Source organism: Bos indicus, chromosome 4, assembly GCF_029378745.1.
Source record: "Bos indicus isolate NIAB-ARS_2022 breed Sahiwal x Tharparkar chromosome 4, NIAB-ARS_B.indTharparkar_mat_pri_1.0, whole genome shotgun sequence".
Classification (NCBI taxonomy): Eukaryota; Metazoa; Chordata; class Mammalia; order Artiodactyla; family Bovidae; genus Bos; species Bos indicus.
Window position 1 is genome coordinate 106,031,616 of NC_091763.1, and position 18,095 is coordinate 106,049,710.

Consider the following 18,095-nt stretch of genomic DNA (forward strand, 5'->3'; position numbering starts at 1 on the left):
CAGGACCCCAGATTCCAGGTCGTGAGGAGAGGACAGAGCACGACACTGAGATGTACTCAGGATCTGAGCCACGATTATATGTAATGGTACCGACATACCTGGGCTAAGACTGATCCATTAATCAGATGACCCTCCTACCACGGAACAAGGAGACGTGCCCGAAGGCTACAGCATCTCCAGATCAAGCACAGAGAACTTCCTTCTCACGCTGAAGTCTGACAAAGCTCCCAGACATCTGTGTACTTCTGCGCCAGCAGTTACTCCACGGCGCTGCATGGCCACCTCCTCTCTGTGCAAAAAGACAGGGGGTCCAAGTGAAAGCTCCTAGCACCGGGAGCCTCAGGGCTTGGTTAGCCATGTGCCTGCAGTGTGACCCTAGGTGTGTGGACTAGGCTGACCCAAACCTCACTCAGGGACTCCGAGACACGTGTCCACCATCCATCTCTGTCTTTTCCCTGCATCCTCCCTGTGAACCAAGAAGATGCTTCTCCAGCTCTGACTGCTAGTCATCACCTGAGCCTGAGACCTCCAGGAGGGAAGGTTGCTGGTAAATTAGATAAAAATAGATCACCTTGTCTCACTTCAATGCTGTCTCTCAGGAAGGTTCTCCCCGACTGGCTCTCATGTAGTCTCCGCTCTTGCCCACCTTTCTTGGGTGGGCAGGACATTCCTCTCCTCACCTCCCTGGCCCCCTCTACCACTCCCATGCTGCTCGTCCCTCATCCGGGTCATGTCCCTTCCCAAGTCACAGGGAAGCCTTTAAAGTGCCCTCTCCACATGGTCTGCTTTGAGCAGGTTGTCTGGAGTCATCAAAGAGAAATCAGCTTCAGTTAATTATCAATTATCCAAATCTCATGTGAGTCCATCTGAAGGAGAGACTGGCTTTCTATGTACATCCTCCCGCCCCCGACTTCCTCAGCATCTCACCTAACCTCGGCCAGCTTGGCACCACCTCCCTCATCAAAATCTTCTCAAAGTCAAAATATATCTTCCATTGCCCCAGTTATATCAAGATTTTATAAATAAGTGCAGAAATATATGAGTTCGTATATATAAAACCTCTTTACAAAATGTATCAACTAGAATTTGGAAATGCTTAATTTATACAAGACATCTGGAAATACATGTATCCGATTAATCAGAGGTAGGTATGGAATTCAGGTTTCCAGGAGATTCACGTGAGATCCTCAGAGTGTTCATTTTATGGTGATTATTTCCATCTTAGCTAAGTACCATCATTGCAGTGGTGCAGCGATTCTTTCCTTCTTAGTAACAATGTCGGACCATTGGTCTGCAACTTCCAGAGGCTAAGAGTAGATTTGAAGATGAACCCTAATTCAGCCAGGATGGGAAGGCAGTAGAACACAAGAATGTGTGTGTATGAGTGTGCGTGTGTGTGAGTGAGTGTGTGAGTGTGTATTAAGGCTGTGGGGTTTCTGTATCCTTGCTTTAGACAGAGGACGCAAATCCATGAGACCGTAAACCACTCTGGCATCTAGGAGGCACTGTGGGCCCATGTAACCAGGTGAGCTGGAGGGGTTGAGGGTCACCCAGCAGAGGGCAGCTTTAGGGAACCTTAACTACACGCCTGTGTCAGGGAACAGGCTTGAGTTCCCTGAGTGATCCTGAGACACATGGAACCAGCACAGACTCCTCAGTGTCAGGGAAGTGGGGACGTGCCTGGAGCTTCGGGATGTACTCAGGGGGGCCTGCATGGGAAGTGGAGGGTGAGGGGTTTGGGCGGCTGCTGAGGGCTTGGTGACGAGTATCAGGAAGGAGTAGAGAGGGGAGGACAAGCCATATTGTGGACATATGGAGACATGGAGAGAGTGCATACTTCAAACCCACCCTTTGCTGAGGGGCTGTGCAGCACAGGGAAGGGCACAGAGGAAACAGCCCTGGGTCCTGCCAAGGGGTCAGTGGACAAAGGCAGCCTGCAGAGATGCAGAGCAGTGAGGTCATAGGAAAATGCTCCAATCAGGGAAGCAGGAGGGTCAGTGCCTTACATCACTCACCCCAGGAGACCCTCCCCCAGCTAGTGGTAGTCCTGGGTTCCTGATGCTGCCATGGGCTCCAGGCTCCTCTGCTGTGTGACCCTCTGCCACCTGGGAGCAGGTGAGTCCTAGATACAGTGTGGGAGCTTCTGAGATGTCTTTGCCTCCCTGAGATAGAAGCCTGGTGACGAGGGCTGCAGCAGGAGGCTTCCCCTGTGCTCTGCCCTCAGCTTCCTAGTCTGCACCCTAACTGGCCTGGTGGATTCTGGAGTCACCCAGACCTCCAAGTTCCGGCTCAAATCAAGAAAACAGCAAGTGATACTGAGATGTTCCCCTGAATCTGGACACCACTCTGTGTACTGGTACCAACAGGCCCTGGGCCAGGGCCCCCAATTACTCGTTAGTATTACAACAGGGAAATGATACAAAAAGGAAAGATATCAGATCGATTCTCAAGAAAACAGTTCAATGACTTTCGCTCTGAGCTGAACTTGACTTCCTTGGAGCTAACAGACTCAGCCGTGTATCTCTGTGCCAGCAGCCAAGACACAGCCCTGCATGATCAGGGGCCTCTGGGACAAAAACATTCCTGCCTCAGCTCAGGAAGCGGTGGTGAGCATGTCGACTGCCTGCCTTCCTGGCCCAGGCCAGGCAGAGTGGACAGTCTTCCCCAGATATTCATTTCTTGATATGTTTTAATGCTCCCAAAGATCATGCAAGGTAGGTATTATTTTAACTGTTTATATATCTGAGTGAACATGAATAGCCCAGATCTCATACTTCATATTGTTATAGCAAGGACTCTGACTCAAGTCTGTTTTCAACACTTGTGGTCTCTTTTCCCCAATGAAACTGTCTCCCTACAGAACAAATTAGATATGCATATGGGTTACATGAAACAAGATAGAATTTGGGGCTCTATGATATGAATTGTTATTCCTGAATGGCAGCCACGGATCACAAGGAGGTATTCCCATGGGTGGAATGTCTCAAATAAAAACAGCATTTTTCATTACCCTGGCGTCTGCACCTCTCTCCATGTTCCTCCTAAGTCTGCATTCCTTTGTGTCAATACACCATCCTGTGTTGGGGAACCAGCTTCTCTCCACCCAGAAAGGTGGGTCACAGGCCCGAGGGGGCTCTGCTTATCCCTCCCCTGAGATGGGAGGCCCTGGATCCTGTGAACACGAAGGACTGTACCTGCTTTGGCTGGTGGACTGTCTTGTCAGTGAATTGACAAGAAATAGAGCAAACAAGTCCTCAAATGTTGATGAGCTTGTGATGAGGTTGGGAACAGATCCCTGGATAAACATGGTGGGTGGAGGGACATTCTCAGGTCTGTGGTCAATTAAAGCAGAAATGGGCCTTGAAGTCCTCTTGGGACACATGAGTCGTAAGGGCAACAGGAAGCCAGAAGGATTCCGCAAGATTGAAAACTACAGAAATATGCACATATATAAACGTAATAAATATATTAATGAAAAATTATGTCTGGACTAGAACATAGAAAAAATTTAACCAGTTTTACGAAAAGGTTACATCAAATTGTAAGGCTTACGTCGGTTGAGCTAGATAGGTCTCCCTGTTATGAACTGTTCACGCAGGTTTGATAGCTTACGCTGAAAGGTGTCGGATTCATGATCTCGGAAGAAGACTTACCTTTGGGACCAGGGACCAGTCTTCACCACCCAAGAGCTTTAGTGTAGCTGAGTTTTATTAAAGTATAAAAAGGGACAAGGAAAGCTTCTCTCATAGACATCAGAAGGGGAGGGAGAGCACCCCCACTTGCTAGTCTAATCAAGGTCTTATATATTTTATCAGCCCCACTCACAACATACATCTTAAATTAACAAGATTAGAACTGACAATAGAAAGGTCTCACCAAACCCACTTCCACAATATACATCTTAAGATAGCAAGATTAGTCAGAAGGTTCTTGTTAAGGAGAAACAAGCAATGTCCTTGAGCAAGATACCTTGCTATATTGACCAAACAAAGCAATGTAGAAAAAATGTTTGTTCTTTTCTCCTTGAGAGGCCTGGACTCCTTTTGCCTTCTCGAGGACTCTGAACCCGTTTCTCTTCCTGGGGGACCCTGGACTTCTTATCAACTTGCCTAGGAATTGACTCTCTGAAGTTCATCTTTGATTTGAGTCTCTGATGGAAGGGGCCTGGTACCCAAGTGACAGGTTGGATCTGGGGTCCGGCAGAGACAGTGGCATCTCAGAAGGACTCCCTGGAGAGCCCCTCTTCCCTCTCATCCACACACACACCAGAGGGCCCTCCGCTTGCCCTGCCCCCACCATGAGCCTCGGCCTCCTGGGCTGTGTGGTCTTTTGTTTCCTGCAGGCAGGTGAGTCCTGGGGGGCAGATTCCCTTCGGGGGTGCCAGCACTGAGCCTATCTGCTATGACTGCAGTATCAGTCCTCCTTCTCCACAAGGGCGGTCCATGCTGGTGTCTCTCAGACCCCAGATTCCAGGTCGTGAGGAGAGGACAGAGCGTGACCCTGAAATGTACTCAGGATCTGGGTCATGACCGCATGTACTGGTACCGACAAGACCTGGGGCACGGGCTGAGGCCGATCCATTACTCAGCTGGTGTGTCCACTAGCGAGCCAAGAGATGTGCCCGATGGCTACAGCGTCTCCAGATCAAGCACAGAGAACTTCCCTCTAATGCTGGAGTCTGCCAACCGCTCCCAGACATCTGTGTACTTCTGCGCTAGCAGTTACTCCACGGCACTGCAGGGTCACCTGCTCTCTGTGCAAAAGACAGGGGTCCATGTGCAGGCTCCTAGCACTGGGAGCCTCAGGGCTTTGTTAGCCAGGTGCCTGCAGTGTGACCCTGGGTATGCGGGGGAGACTGGCTCCAACCTCACTGCCCGGCCTTGGGGACCTTGTGGGACCATCCATCTCTGTCTTTCCTCTGCAGCCTCCATGTGAACCAGGAAGATGCTTCCCCAGCTGTGACTCCTAGTCATCACATGAGCCTGAGACCTAGGAGGGAAGGTTGTTGGATAAATTAGATACGTCTAGACACTTGTCTCACCTCAGGCAGCTCATTTCTGGCTTTCTGGAGGTTCTCCCACAGTCTGGTTCTCACCTGGTCTAGGCTGGCTCTTGTCCACCTTTCCCAGGCGGGCAGGACATTCCTCTCCACACCTCCCTGCATCAGCTCCCTGGCCCTCTCCACCACAGCTACACTGCACCTCCTTCGTCTGGGTCAGGTCCCTTCCCAAGTCACAGGGAGGCTTTTAAAGTGGCCACTCCATGTGGTCTGTTTTCAGCAAGATGTATGGAGTCATCAAAGAGAAACATCACCTATCATCCCAAAACTCACGTGAGCCCATCTGAAGGAGGACAGATTGCCTTTGTGTGTTCTCGACATGCACCCCCACCTCCCGACATCCTTAGCAGCTCACCTAACCTAGGCCAGGTTGGGACTACCTGGAATGCTCATCAAAATCTTCTCAAAGTCAAAATATATCCTGCATCACCCCCATTATATCACGATTTTATAAGTGCAGAAATAATTGAGTTCATATTTCTAAAACTTCTTTATGAAAAGTATTATCTAGAATTTGATCATTCTTAATTTAAATACAAAATCTGGAAATATATGCATCTGATTAATCAGAAGTAGTTATGGAATACATGCTTGTAGGCAGATTCACTTGAGATCCTCAGAGTATTTATTTTATGATCATATATTTCCATCTTAGTTAACGACCATCATTGTCGTGGTGCCGCAGTTATATCTTTCTTAGTAAGAAGTTCGGATCATACAGTCTTCTGCCTCCAGAGGCTGAGTGGATTTGAAGATCAACCTGTCAGCCAGGCGAGGAAGGCATGAGAACAGGAGTGTGTGTGTGTGTGTGTGTGTGTGTGTTCGGGGTGCCGGAACTTTTGTACCCTTGCTTTAACAGATAGGACTTCCCTCGTGGCTCAGGTGGTGAAGCATCGGCCTCCAATGAGGGAGACCTGGGTTCCATCCCTGGGTCGGGAAGATCCTCTGGTGAAGGAAATGGCAACTCACTCCAGTACACTTGCCTGGAGAATCCCATGGACAGCGGAGCTAGGGAGGTTACAGTCCATGCGGTTGCAAAGAGTAGGACAAGACTGAGTGACTAAGCTTTCTTTCTTTCTTTTAAACAAACGCTGCAAATCCATGAGACCCTTGACTTTGGGCACTTGGAGGCACTGTTCCATGATAAGCAGTGTGTGCTGGGAGGGTGTGAGAGTTACCCTGGGGAGGGCAGCTTAAGAGACCCTTGTCTAATATCATGCCTGCATCTGGGAGCAGGTCTGAGTTCCCTGAGTGGTCTGGGGACGCATGGAGCCAGTACAGACTCCTCACTGAGCAGGGAACTGGGGACGTGCCTGAAACCTCAAGATGAACATAGAGGGTTGTATCCTGCCTCAGCATGAGAGGTAGAGGTGAAGGGGTTGGGGTGGCTGGTGAGGGCCTGGTGGCTGGTGATGAGATTCAGGCAGGGTCAGGCAGAAGAGAACAAGGCATGTTGTGTGCGTATGGGACCAGGGGACAAGTCACCTCACACCCAGGCTTGCTGAGGGGCTGTCAGGACAGGGAAGGGCATAGGGGAGCCAGCCCTGCGTATTGGTAAGGGGTCCAGTGGACAAGGGCAGCCTGATAGACACAGCAGTGACGTCATAGGCAAATGCTCCAATCAGGGAAGCAGGAGGGTCAGCACTCTACACCACTCACCCCAGGAGCCCCGCCCCCAGCCAGCAGCAGTGCTGGGTTCCTGATGCTGCCATGGGCTCCAGGCTCCTCTGCTGTGTGACTCTCTGCCTCCTGGGAGCAGGTGAGTCCTGGACACAGTGTGGGAGCTTCTGAGATGACTTTGCTTTTGCCATCCCCAAACGCACGACTACTGGAAAGGGCTGCAGCAGGAGGCTTCCCCGTTCTCTCCTCTCTACTTCCTTGTCTTTCCCAACAGGCCTGGTGGATTCCGAAGTCACCCAGATCCCAAAATTCCTGACCAAATCAAGAAAACAGCAAGTGACACTGAGATGTTCCCCTGAATCTGGACACCGCTCTGTGTACTGGTTCCAACAAGCCCTGGGCCAGGGCCCCCAGTTCCTCGTTCAGTATTTTGATGGAGAAGTGTATCAAAGAGGAAACATGTCAGATCGATTCTCAGTTCAACAGTTAGGTGACTCTCGCTCGGAGTTGAACTTGACCTCCTTGGAGCTGATGGACTCCGCTCTTTATCTCTGTGCCAGCAGCCCAGACACAGCCCTGCATGATCAGGTGCCTCTGGGACAAAAACTCTCCTGCCCCAGCTCAGGAAGTGGTGGTGAGAGTGTCGGTTGCCAGTGTGCCAAGCTCAGACTCTGGTAGAGCAATAGATTTTCCCAGACATTCATTTCCTGAAATGTTGTAATGCTCACTGAGATCATGCAAGATAAGTATTATTTTAACTGTTTGTATGTCTGAGGGGATGTGAATTGGCCAGATCTCACACTTCATGACTGTTACAGCTAGGATTGCAGCTCAAGTTTTTCTCAACACCTGTGGTCCCTTTCCTCATGGAACCGTCTCCATACAGAGCAAGTTACATATACGCGTTGTGTTATGTGTAACAAGATACTGTTTGGGGCTCTGTGATATGAACTGTTACTCAATGAATGGCAGCCACGCATCACAAGGAGGTGTTCCCATGAAAAGAATGTCTCAAATAAAAAAGAGCGTTTTTCACTTACCCTGGTGTGTGCCGCGTCTCACCATGGTGCTCCTAAGTCTGCATTTCTTTCTGCCAATCCATCATCCTGTGCTGGGCAACCAGCTTCTCTCCACCCAGAAAGGTGGGTCACAGGCCTGAGGCCTCTCCCGACATGGGAAGCGGGGGCTCCTGTGAACATGAAGGAGCTGTACCTGCCTTTGGCAGGTGGACTGTCTGTCAGTGAGTTGATAAGAACAGATCCAAACAATTCCTCAAATGTTGATGAGCCTTCAATGAGGTTGGGAGCAGAAATTTAGAGAAACATGGTAGGTGGAGGGACAGTCTCAGGGCTGTGATCAATTAAAGCAGAAATGGGCCTTGAAGTCCTATTGGGACACATATCATAAAGGAGAGCAGGAAGCTAGAGGGAATTTCCAAAGATGCAGAGCTATAGAAATATGTAGATAAATTAAAGTAATATACACATTTATGAAGATTAACTTCGGAATAAAGTATAGATAAAATTGCACACTGTTTACAGAAAGGTTACAACAACTTGTGAGGCTGATGCCCATTAACCCGGATGGGTGTCCCTGTTGTGAACTGTTCACTTAGGTTCATTTCTGATTTGATCCTCTGGGGGAAGAGGCATGGCCCCTGAGTGACAGGTTTTCCCAGGGGCCTGGCAGGGACAGTGACATCTCAGAAGGACTCCCTGGATAGCCCCTCTCCCCTCTCATCCACACACACACCAGAGGGCCCTCCGCCTGCCCCGCCCCCGCCATGAGCCCCTGCCTCCTGGGCTGTGTGGTCTTCTGTCTCCTGCAGGCAGGTGAGTCCTGGGGGGCAGGGGTCTCTTCGGGGTGCCAGCACTAAGCCTGTCTGCTGTGACTGCAGCATCAGTCCTCCTTCTCCACAGGGGCGGTCCATGCTGGTGTCACTCAGGACCCCCGATTCCAGGTCGTGAGGACAGGACAGAGCGTGACACTGAAATGTAGTCAGGATCTGGGTCATGACCGCATGTACTGGTACCGACAAGACCTGGGACATGGACTGAGGCTGATCCATTACTCAGCTGGTGTGCACACTAGCGAGCCAGGAGATGTGCCCGACAGGTACAGCGTCTCTTGATCAAACACAGAGAACTTTCCTCTCACGCTGGAGTCTGCCAACCGCTCCCAGACAGTTCTGTACTTCTGTGCCAGCAGTTACTCCTCGGCGCTGCAGGGTCACCTGCTCTCTGTTGAAAAAGACAAAGGGCCCACATGCAGGATCCTAGCACTGGTAACCTAATGCCCTGGGGACCATGTGCCAGCACTGTGACCCTGATGTGTGACCTGGACAGGCTTGGATCTGACCCCAGGGACTCGGAGACTCATGTCTACCATCGGTCTCTGTCTTTCCTTTGCATCCTCCCTGGATGCAGTTCAGACTGCATCCAGTTCTGACTAGTTCTGACTCTTCCTCATCAGCTTAAGACCTCCCGAAGGGCAGAATATTAGTAAATCAGATATATCTAGACCCTCTTGTCTCTCCCAGCACTGATTGCTGTCTCTCTGAAAGTTTCTCCCGCAGCCTAGCTTTCAAGTGCTCCCTGCTCTTGCCCACCAGAGGGGCGGGTCTTTCCTCCTTTACTGCCTTGGGCTCAGCTCCCCTGCCCTCTCTGTCCAGACACACTTCTCTCCCCTCATCTGGGTTATGCCCCTTCCCATGACACAGGGAACTTTGTAACCAAGCGTAAGCGGTCGTGTTTGAGCAAGTTCTTGGGGTCATCAAAGAGAAAACAACCTCAGTTAACTAGAAACCATACAAAATCCTGTGAGTCCATTCCCAGGAGGAGAAACAGGCTGGGTGTGTGTTCTCCCTTCCTGCCCCTCCTTCTTAGCATCTCAATTAACCTGGACCAGGTTTCCACCATTTCCTTCAGAGAAATATTCTCAAGGTCAAAATATTTCCTCCTCGGTATCTTATTATATCAAGATTTACAAGTTCATAGGAAATAAATAGGTTAATACACATTTAAATAGGAAATCTGAAAATATATGCCTCTGATTAATCAGAAGTAGTTATGAAGACATGTTTGCAGGCAGATTCACTTGAGATCCTCTGAGCGTTTATTTTATGATATATATTTCCATTTTAGCTAACTACCATCATTGTAGTGGTGAAGCAATGATTTCCTTGTTAGGAAAACAGTCAGATCATACAGTCTTCTACCTCCAGAGGCTAAGAGTGGATTTGAAGATCAACCCTAATCAGCCAGGCTAGGAAGGCAGTAGAACAGATATGTGTGTGTGTATTCAGGGTGTGGGATATTTGAAACCTTGCTTCAAACAGAGGCTGCAAATCCATGAGACCATGGACCTTCGGCCACTAGGAGGCACTGTGTTTCCATGGTAAGCAGGGTGCCCTGGGAGGGGTTGAGAGTCACCTGGGGAGGGCAGCTTAAGGGAACCTTGGCTACATGCCTGCACCTGGGAGCAGGTTTGGGTTCCCTGAGTGGTCCTGGGACACATGGAGTCAGCACAGACTCCTCTCTGCTCAGGGAAGCGGGGTCCTGCCTGGAGCCTCAGGATGTGCCCAGGGGCCCATCTTTGGAGCAGCATGGGAAGGGGAGGGTGAGAAGTTGGGGTATCTGGTGAGGGCTGGGTGTCAGGCAGGGTCAGAAAGAGCAGAACAAGAGTGTGTGGACACATGGGACCAGGGGACGAAGCTCCCCTCACACCTATCCTTCCTGGCGGCTGTCAGGACAGGGAAGGACACAGAGGAGCCAGCCCTGGGTCCTGCCAAGGGGTTCTGGGGATAAGGGCAGCCTGCAGAGACACAGAGCAGTGACGTCATAGGCAAATGCTCCAATCAGGGAACAGGAGGCTCAGCACTTTACACCACTCACCCCAGGAGCCTTGCCTCCAGCCAGCAGCAGTCCTGGGTCCTGATGCTGCCATGGGCTGCAGGCTCCTCTGCTGTGTGACTCTCTGCCTCCTGGGAGCAGGTGAGTCCTGGACACGGTGTGGGAGCTTCTGAGATGTCTTTGCCTCCCTGAGATAGAAGCCTGGCTATGAGGGCTGCAGCAGGAGTCTCCCCTGTGCTCTGTCCTCAGCTTCCTTCTGTCTCCTTCCCAACAGGTCTGGTGGATTCTGGGGTCACCCAGACCCCCAAATACCTGATCAAATCAAGAAAGCAGCAAGTGATACTGAGATGTTCCCCTGAGTCTGGACACAGATCTGTGTACTGGTACCAACAGGCCCTGGGCCAGGGCCCCCAGTTCCTTATTCAGTATTATAATGGGAAAGAGAATGAGAAAGGAAACATGCCAGATCGATTCTCAGGAAAACAGTTTAGTGACTTTCACTCTGAGCTGAACTTGAGCTCCTTGGAGCTGACGGACTCAGCCGTGTATCTCTGTGCCAGCAGCCAAGACACAGCCCTGCATGATCAGGTGCCTCTGGGACAAAAACACTTCTGCCCAAGCTCAGGAAGTGGTTGTGAGGGTGACTGCCTCCCTTCCAGGCTTAGATAGATCTGATAGACCCCCCCAGAAATTCTTCCTCTGCTCTGTTTTAATGCTCCCAAAGATCATGCTAGGTAAGTATTATTTTACCTGTTTATACATCTGAGGGGAACTGACTTGTCCACATCTTATATGTCATTGCTTTCAGAGCAAGGAATTTGATTCAAGCCTGTCCTCATCACTTTTGGTCTTCGCCCCCATAAAACTGTCCCCCACATAGAATAAATAATACACAGAAACACACACACACACACGCACACATACACACACATACTCACGTACATGTTTTAAAGCAATCGGCTCACATAGTTGTGAAGGCTGGTAAGTCCAAAAGCTGCAAGCGGGTCTGGTGCTACTGGAGACTGAGGGGAGCTGATGTTTAAGTTCAAAAGCAGAAGGACTAACGGTCCAGTGTGAAGGCCATCGGCTGACAATTATCTCTTACTTGGGGGAGGATCAGTGTTTTCGTCTATTCGTCTCTTCACCTGGTTCCATGAAGGCCACTGACATTATGGAGGGTCATCTGCTTTGTGAATTAAAATGTTAATCTAATCTATTATTAAAACATACATATTCACATGTTGAAAGTGAAGTCGCTCAGTCGTGTCCGACTCTTTGCGACTCCATGGACTGTAACCCACGAGGCTCCTCCATCCATGGAATTTTCTAGGTAAGAATATTGGAGTGGGTTGCCATTTCCTTCTCCAGGGCATCTTCCCGACCCAGGGATTGAACCCTGGTCTCCCACATTGTGGGCAGACGCTTTACCGTTTGAGCCAAAAAATATCCCTCTTTGGAGCACCCAAAAAATAAAGCTAAATATCCAAGGCAGAGTCAAGTGGACTTATTGAGTTAGTCAGGACACCACCTTCCAGGGCTGCACAAGAATTTAATAAGCATGATCTCCCTGGCAGGTAACAGGAGTTTGGATTTCTTGACTCCCTTTGCTAATCTCTGACAGCCTCCTCTAGTGCTTCCTAGGTGCAAAAGTAGATATGGACACATTTTGACTTCAAACCCTATACTTGAGGACTTCAGATGTCATAGGAAAGAAAGTAATTATGCTTGCCGGTTCCATACATGAGATATACAGAGCATGTAACTTACCCTCAGGCATTTTTACATCAACTTTATTTCCATATGAATTATAATTAACACTTGATAATGTGAAGTTTGGGGGCCCTGAACCAGCCTTAACCCTGCTGTAAAATTTGTTTAAAATTCAGTCAACCCTGTTTATGATTTCACATCCACAGATTCAACCAGCCACAGTTGTGTGGTACTGTGAAAAGTGAAAGTGAAACTCACTCAATCGTGCTTGACTCTTTGCAACCCCATGGACTATACAGTCCACGAAATATAAATTCTCTCCAGGCCAGAGTACTGGAGTGGGCAGTCTTTCCCTTCTCCAGCAGATCTTCCCAACCCAGGGATCCAACTCAGGTCTCTCACGCTGCAGGCAGATTCTTTACCAGATGAACAACAAAGTCTGTAGTTAGTATCTATTAAAAACTCAACACAAAACTGGACCCATGAAATTCAAAATCGTGTGGTCCAAGGGGTCCGCTGTATATACAGTAACATTACACACTGTCCAGTGAACAGATGAATGGTTCTGATCAATCCATGTGTGTGTGCCCACGGAACGTTCACCTATAAAGGCTGAGAATGCTTCATCACCAAAAATCCTCTGAGGCCCCATTCCCAGGCCTGTCTCCTTCCCTGACAACCAGCAGTATGATTCCTGTTGCCGTCATTTTTATTTTTAAGTCCTCTTTAGCCCAGAGCTAAATATTTAAGCGATTTCTCCTGGAAAGTATTATGGTTGAAGAAGTTCTTGAAAGCATGTGAGCACCATATCCATGTCAGGGACTATCCTATCTGGAGATGGATGGTTTGGAAAATGACCATCCAAAGGTCTTTTCTGCTGGTACAAGGTTTTTTTTTTTTTTTTTATGCACTTTCATAAATTTCTTTTCTCGTGCACACATTCTCCGAAATGATTTTATGATGCTATTTTGAGAGGAAGTCCTCATCTCCTAGGAAATTCCTTTGAGGTCCCATGTGATATGCACACAGCAAGGCCTCCTGCTCACACACTGGTGCTGGGACTGAACAGACAACCAGCAGCAGCAATTTGGTGAGAGACCATTTCACGTCAGGAGAAGGCTTGCCTTGGATTTGACCCCAGTGTTCAAGTCACAGGAGTTGAATTGAAAAGTCCCCCTTTCTGCAGTGGCCTGGCATGGGCACTAGTCTCCTGCCCTGTGGGTCCCACTGTCTCTTGGACCAGAGACATTCTGAGCACAAGTATGGATCCCATGGACTTGCCAGGATCCAACTGAAGGCTTGTTTTTGTGGCTACAACATCGAGCTCATTTGTTGCTTCTGACCTTAGTTTCTGTGTTTTTGTCTCTGAGGCCCCAGGAATGGTTAGTCCCCCAGACCCCAGACGTGCGATCGGGTTCCATGGAAACCAGCTCATCAAGAGGTCACCACGGTCACCCACTCACGACCAGGTGCATGATGTTCAGGTTCAGAAATTATTGAGAATTTGAAAATCACAGCAGCAGAGCATGGCAGCCTGTGCAGGGTCCTTCCAAGTGTGAGGTTTTTGCATGAGATACAGTCTGGGGCTCTAGGATATCGGTTACTGAATGGCTGCCCGCTTCACAAGGAAGTACCCCCATGCAATGGATGTCTCATGTAAAATCCGAGCATTTTTCCTTTACCGTGGGGTCAGCCATCTCTCCCGACATCCCTCCCACGTCTGTACTCATTTGTGCCCACATGTCATCCGTGGTGCTGGGCAACCAGCTTCTCTCCTCAAAGCAAGCTGGGTCACAGGCCTGAGGCGGTTCGGCTTGCTGCTCCCTGACTCCTCAACTTGAGAAGCACGTGCTCAGGTGGACATGAAGGAACTGAGCTTACGTGTGACAGGCACCGGGGCTGGTGAGCTGCAGTCCATGGGGTCGAGACCAGTCCAACACGACTGAGCTACTTCACTTTCACTTTTTACTTTTGTGCATTGGAGAAGGAAATGGCAACCCTCTCCAGTGTTCTTGCCTGGGAATCCCAGGGACGGGGAAACCTGGTGGGCTGCCATCTGTGGGGTTGCACAGAGTCGAACACGACTGAAGCGACTTAGCAGTAGCAGCAGCAGCTATCAGTCAGTGAATTAATAAGAAAGAGAGCCCAAGGATATTTCAAGTGTCGATGAGCCTGCCCTAAGGTTAGGGAACCAGAACCATAATCACTGTGGGTGGAAGGACATGAACTGGACTGTTGTCAATTAAACAAAATAGAAACATGAGGGATTATGTGGGACACGTGAGTCATAAAGGGCAGCAGGAAGCCCTGAGGATTTTCCCTGAGATTCAAAACTACAGAAATAATAAACTACAGATCACTAAACTGAATATATGTAATAATGAACAGCTAGTTCTGGAATAAAGTATATATAAGGTTGTGAACAGTTTTATGGAAAGTTTACAACAAATATAAGGCTTATATTCATCGAGCTGATGGGTCTCCCTGTTGTGAGCTGTTCAGTTCAGTTCAGTCGCACAGTCGTGTCCGATGCTTTGTGACGCCTTGGACTGCAGCGCATCAGGCTTTCCTGTCCATCACTAACTGCTGGAGTTTATTCAAACATATGTCCATCGAGTAGGAGATGCCATCCACCATCTCATTCTCTGTTGTCCCCTTCTCCTCCCGTCTACAATCTTGCCCAGCATCTGGGTCTTTTCAGTGGGTCAGTTCTTCGCATCAGGTGGCCAAAGTTTCAGCTTCAGCATCAGTCCTTCCAATGAATATTCAGGACTGATTTTTTTAGGATGGACTGCTTGTATCTCCTTGCAGTACAAGGGACTTTCAAGAGTCTTCTCCAACACCACAGTTCAAAAGCATCAATTCTTCGGTGCTCAGCTGTCTTTATAGTCCAACTCTCAAGTCATAACTGACTAGAGGAAAAACCACAGCTTTGACAAGACAGACCATTGTGGGCAAAGTCTAGGTCGGTCCCATGTGAACAATTCACTCAGGTTTATTTCTGATTTGAGGCTCCGGGGGAAGGGGCGTGGCTCTCCTGAGTGACAGATTGGCTCTGGTGACTGGCAGGGACAGTGACATCTCCGAAACTCCCTGGAGAGCCCCTCTCCCCTCTCATCCACACTCAGACCAGAGGGCCCTCCGCTGGCCCCGCCCCCGCCATGAGCCCCTGCCTCCTGGGCTGTGTGGTCTTCTGGCTCCTGCAGGCAGGTGAGTCCTGGGGGGCAGGGCCCCCTTCGGGGTGCCAGCACTAAGCCTGTCTGCTGTGACTGCAGCATCGGTCCTCCTTCTCCACAGGGGAGGTCCCTGTGGAGCTTGAATTTTACAAGTTCATAGGAAATAAATAGGTTAATACACATAAAGCCTCTTAATAAAATGCACCTGCTAGAATTTGGTAATACTTAATTTAAATATGAAATCTGGAAATATATAGATCTGATTAATCAGAAAGAGGGCTGGAATACAGTGTCCAGGCTGGCTTCATTTGAGATATTGAGAGGACTTAATTTCTATTGCCTGTATTACTCCATTTTAGCTAACTCTTGTCACTGTAGTGCTGCAGGAATTATTTCCTTCTTAGTAGAAATGTCTGATCATACAGTGTTTTACCTCCACAGACTGAGACTAGACTTGAAGATCAGCCCTAATTCATCCAGGCTGGGAAGGCAGCAGATAAAGGGTGTGTGTGTGTGTGTGTGCGTGTGTGTGTGTGTGTGTGTAGGGGTTGAAAGTGTAGTGTGGGGAATTTGTATTCTTGTTTTAGACAGAAGGCACAGATCCATGAGACCATGGGCCACTAGGAGGCACTGTGGGCCCATGGTAAGCAGGGTGTGCTGGAGGGGTTGAGAGTCACCCTGGAGAGGGCAGCTTAGGGGAACCTTGGCTACATGCCTGCATCAGGAAGCAGGTTTGAGTTCCCTGAGTGGTCTAGACACAGACTCCTCACTGCCCAGTGGAGTGGGGACGTTCCTCGAGCCTCAGGATGTGTCCAGGGGGCCGTCTCCTGGAGCAGCATGGGAAGTGGAGGGTGAGGGATTAGTGACGCCTGGGTGATGAGTGTCAGGCAGGGACAGGAAGAGAAGAAAAAGCCATGTGATGGGCATATGGGGACATGGGGACAGTGCTCACCTCACACCCACCCTTTGCTGAGGGGCTGTGCCGGACAGGGAAGGGCATAGAGGAGCCAGCCCTGGGTCCTGGCAAGGGGTTCAGTGGACAAGGGCAGCCTGCAGAGACACAGAGCTGTGACGTCATAGGCAAATGCTCCAATCAGGGAAGCAGGAGGGTCAGTATTTACCCCCTCACCCCAGGAGCCCCGCCCCCAGCCAGCAGTGGTCCTGGGTTCCTGATGCTGCCATGGGCTCCAGGCTCCTCTGCTGTGTGACTCTCTGCCTGCTGGGAGCAGGTGAGTCCTGGCACACAGTGTGGGAGTTTCTGAGATGTCTTTGCCTCCCTGAGATAGAAGCCTGTCAATGAGGGCTGCAGCAGGAGGCTTCCCCTGTGCTCTGCCCTCAGCTTCCTTGTCTCCTCCCCAACAGGCCTGGTGGATTCTGGAGTCACCCAGACTCCCAAGTACCTGATCAAATCAAGAAAACAGCAAGTGACTCTGAGATGTTCCCCTGAGTCTGGACACCTCTCTGTGTCCTGGTACCAACAGGCCCTGGGCCAGAGCCCCCAGTTCCTTGTTCAGTATTATGATGGGGAAATGTATCAAAAAGGAAACATATCAGATCGGGTCTCAGGAAAACAGTTCAGTGATGCTGCCTCTGAGCTGAGCCTGACCCCCTTGGAGCTGACAGACTCAGCTGTGTATCTCTGTGCCAGCAGCCAAGACACAGCCCTGCATGATCAGGTGCCTCTGGGACAAAAACAGTCCTGCCCCAGCTCAGGAAGTGGTGCCCCTGTGTCAGCTGCCGGCCTGCCAAGCCCAGTCCTGGTGGAGCGATAGACTTTCCCAGACATTCACTTCTTGGTGTGTTTTAATGCTCACTGAAGTCATCAAGATAAGTATTATTTTAACTGTTTGTACATCTGAGGGTCATGAGTTGCCCAGATCTCATACTTCGTAAGTGTTACAGCGAGCATCCCGGCTCAAGTGTGCTCTCAACACCCGTGGTCCCCTCGCTCATGGAACCGTCTTGTACAAGCAAATTACATATACCTGTTGTGTTGTGTGTAACAAGATACAGTCTGGGGCTCTGTGATACGAACTGTTCCTCAATGAATGGCAGCCACACTTCACAAAGAGGTATTCCATGAGAGGAATGTCTCAAATAAAAACTGAGCATTTCTCATCACCCTGGCGTCTGCACCTCCCTCTGTCCCTCCTACATCAGTATTCCTTTGTGCCAAAACGTCATTCTGTGCTGGGCACCCAATTCTCTCCAACCAGAAAGGTGGGTCACAGGCCTGAGGGGGCTCTGCTTGCTCCCTTTCCCCCAACATGGGAATCACGGGCTGCCCTGAACATGAGGGAGCTGTACCTGCGTTTGACTGGTGGACTGTCTGTCAGTGAATTGATTAGAAACAGACCAAACAATTCATCAAATATTGATAAGCCTGGGATGAGGTTGAGTGCAGAAACCTGGAGAAACATGGTAGGTGGAGGGACAGTCTCAGGACTGTGGTCAATGTTGTGGAAAGGGAGCCTTGAAGTGCTGCTGCTAAGTCGCTTCTGTCGTGTCCAACTCTGTGTGACCCCATAGACGGCAGCCCACTCGGTTCCCCCATCCCTGGGATTTTCCAGGCAAGAACACTGGAGTGGGGTGCCATTGCCCTCTCCGTTTGAAGTGCTCTTGGGACACATATCATAAAGGGTAGCAGGCCTCCAGAAGGATTCCCCAGGATTCAAAACT

At 49.7% G+C, this 18,095-nt stretch overlaps 1 pseudogene; it reads left to right on the forward strand.

Moving 5' to 3' along the window:
* Nucleotides 1–8,462: 8,462 nt before the first annotated feature.
* Nucleotides 8,463–8,972, forward strand: LOC109557724 (T cell receptor beta variable 6-9-like; annotated as a pseudogene).
* The last annotated feature ends 9,123 nt before the right edge of the window (nt 8,973–18,095 follow it).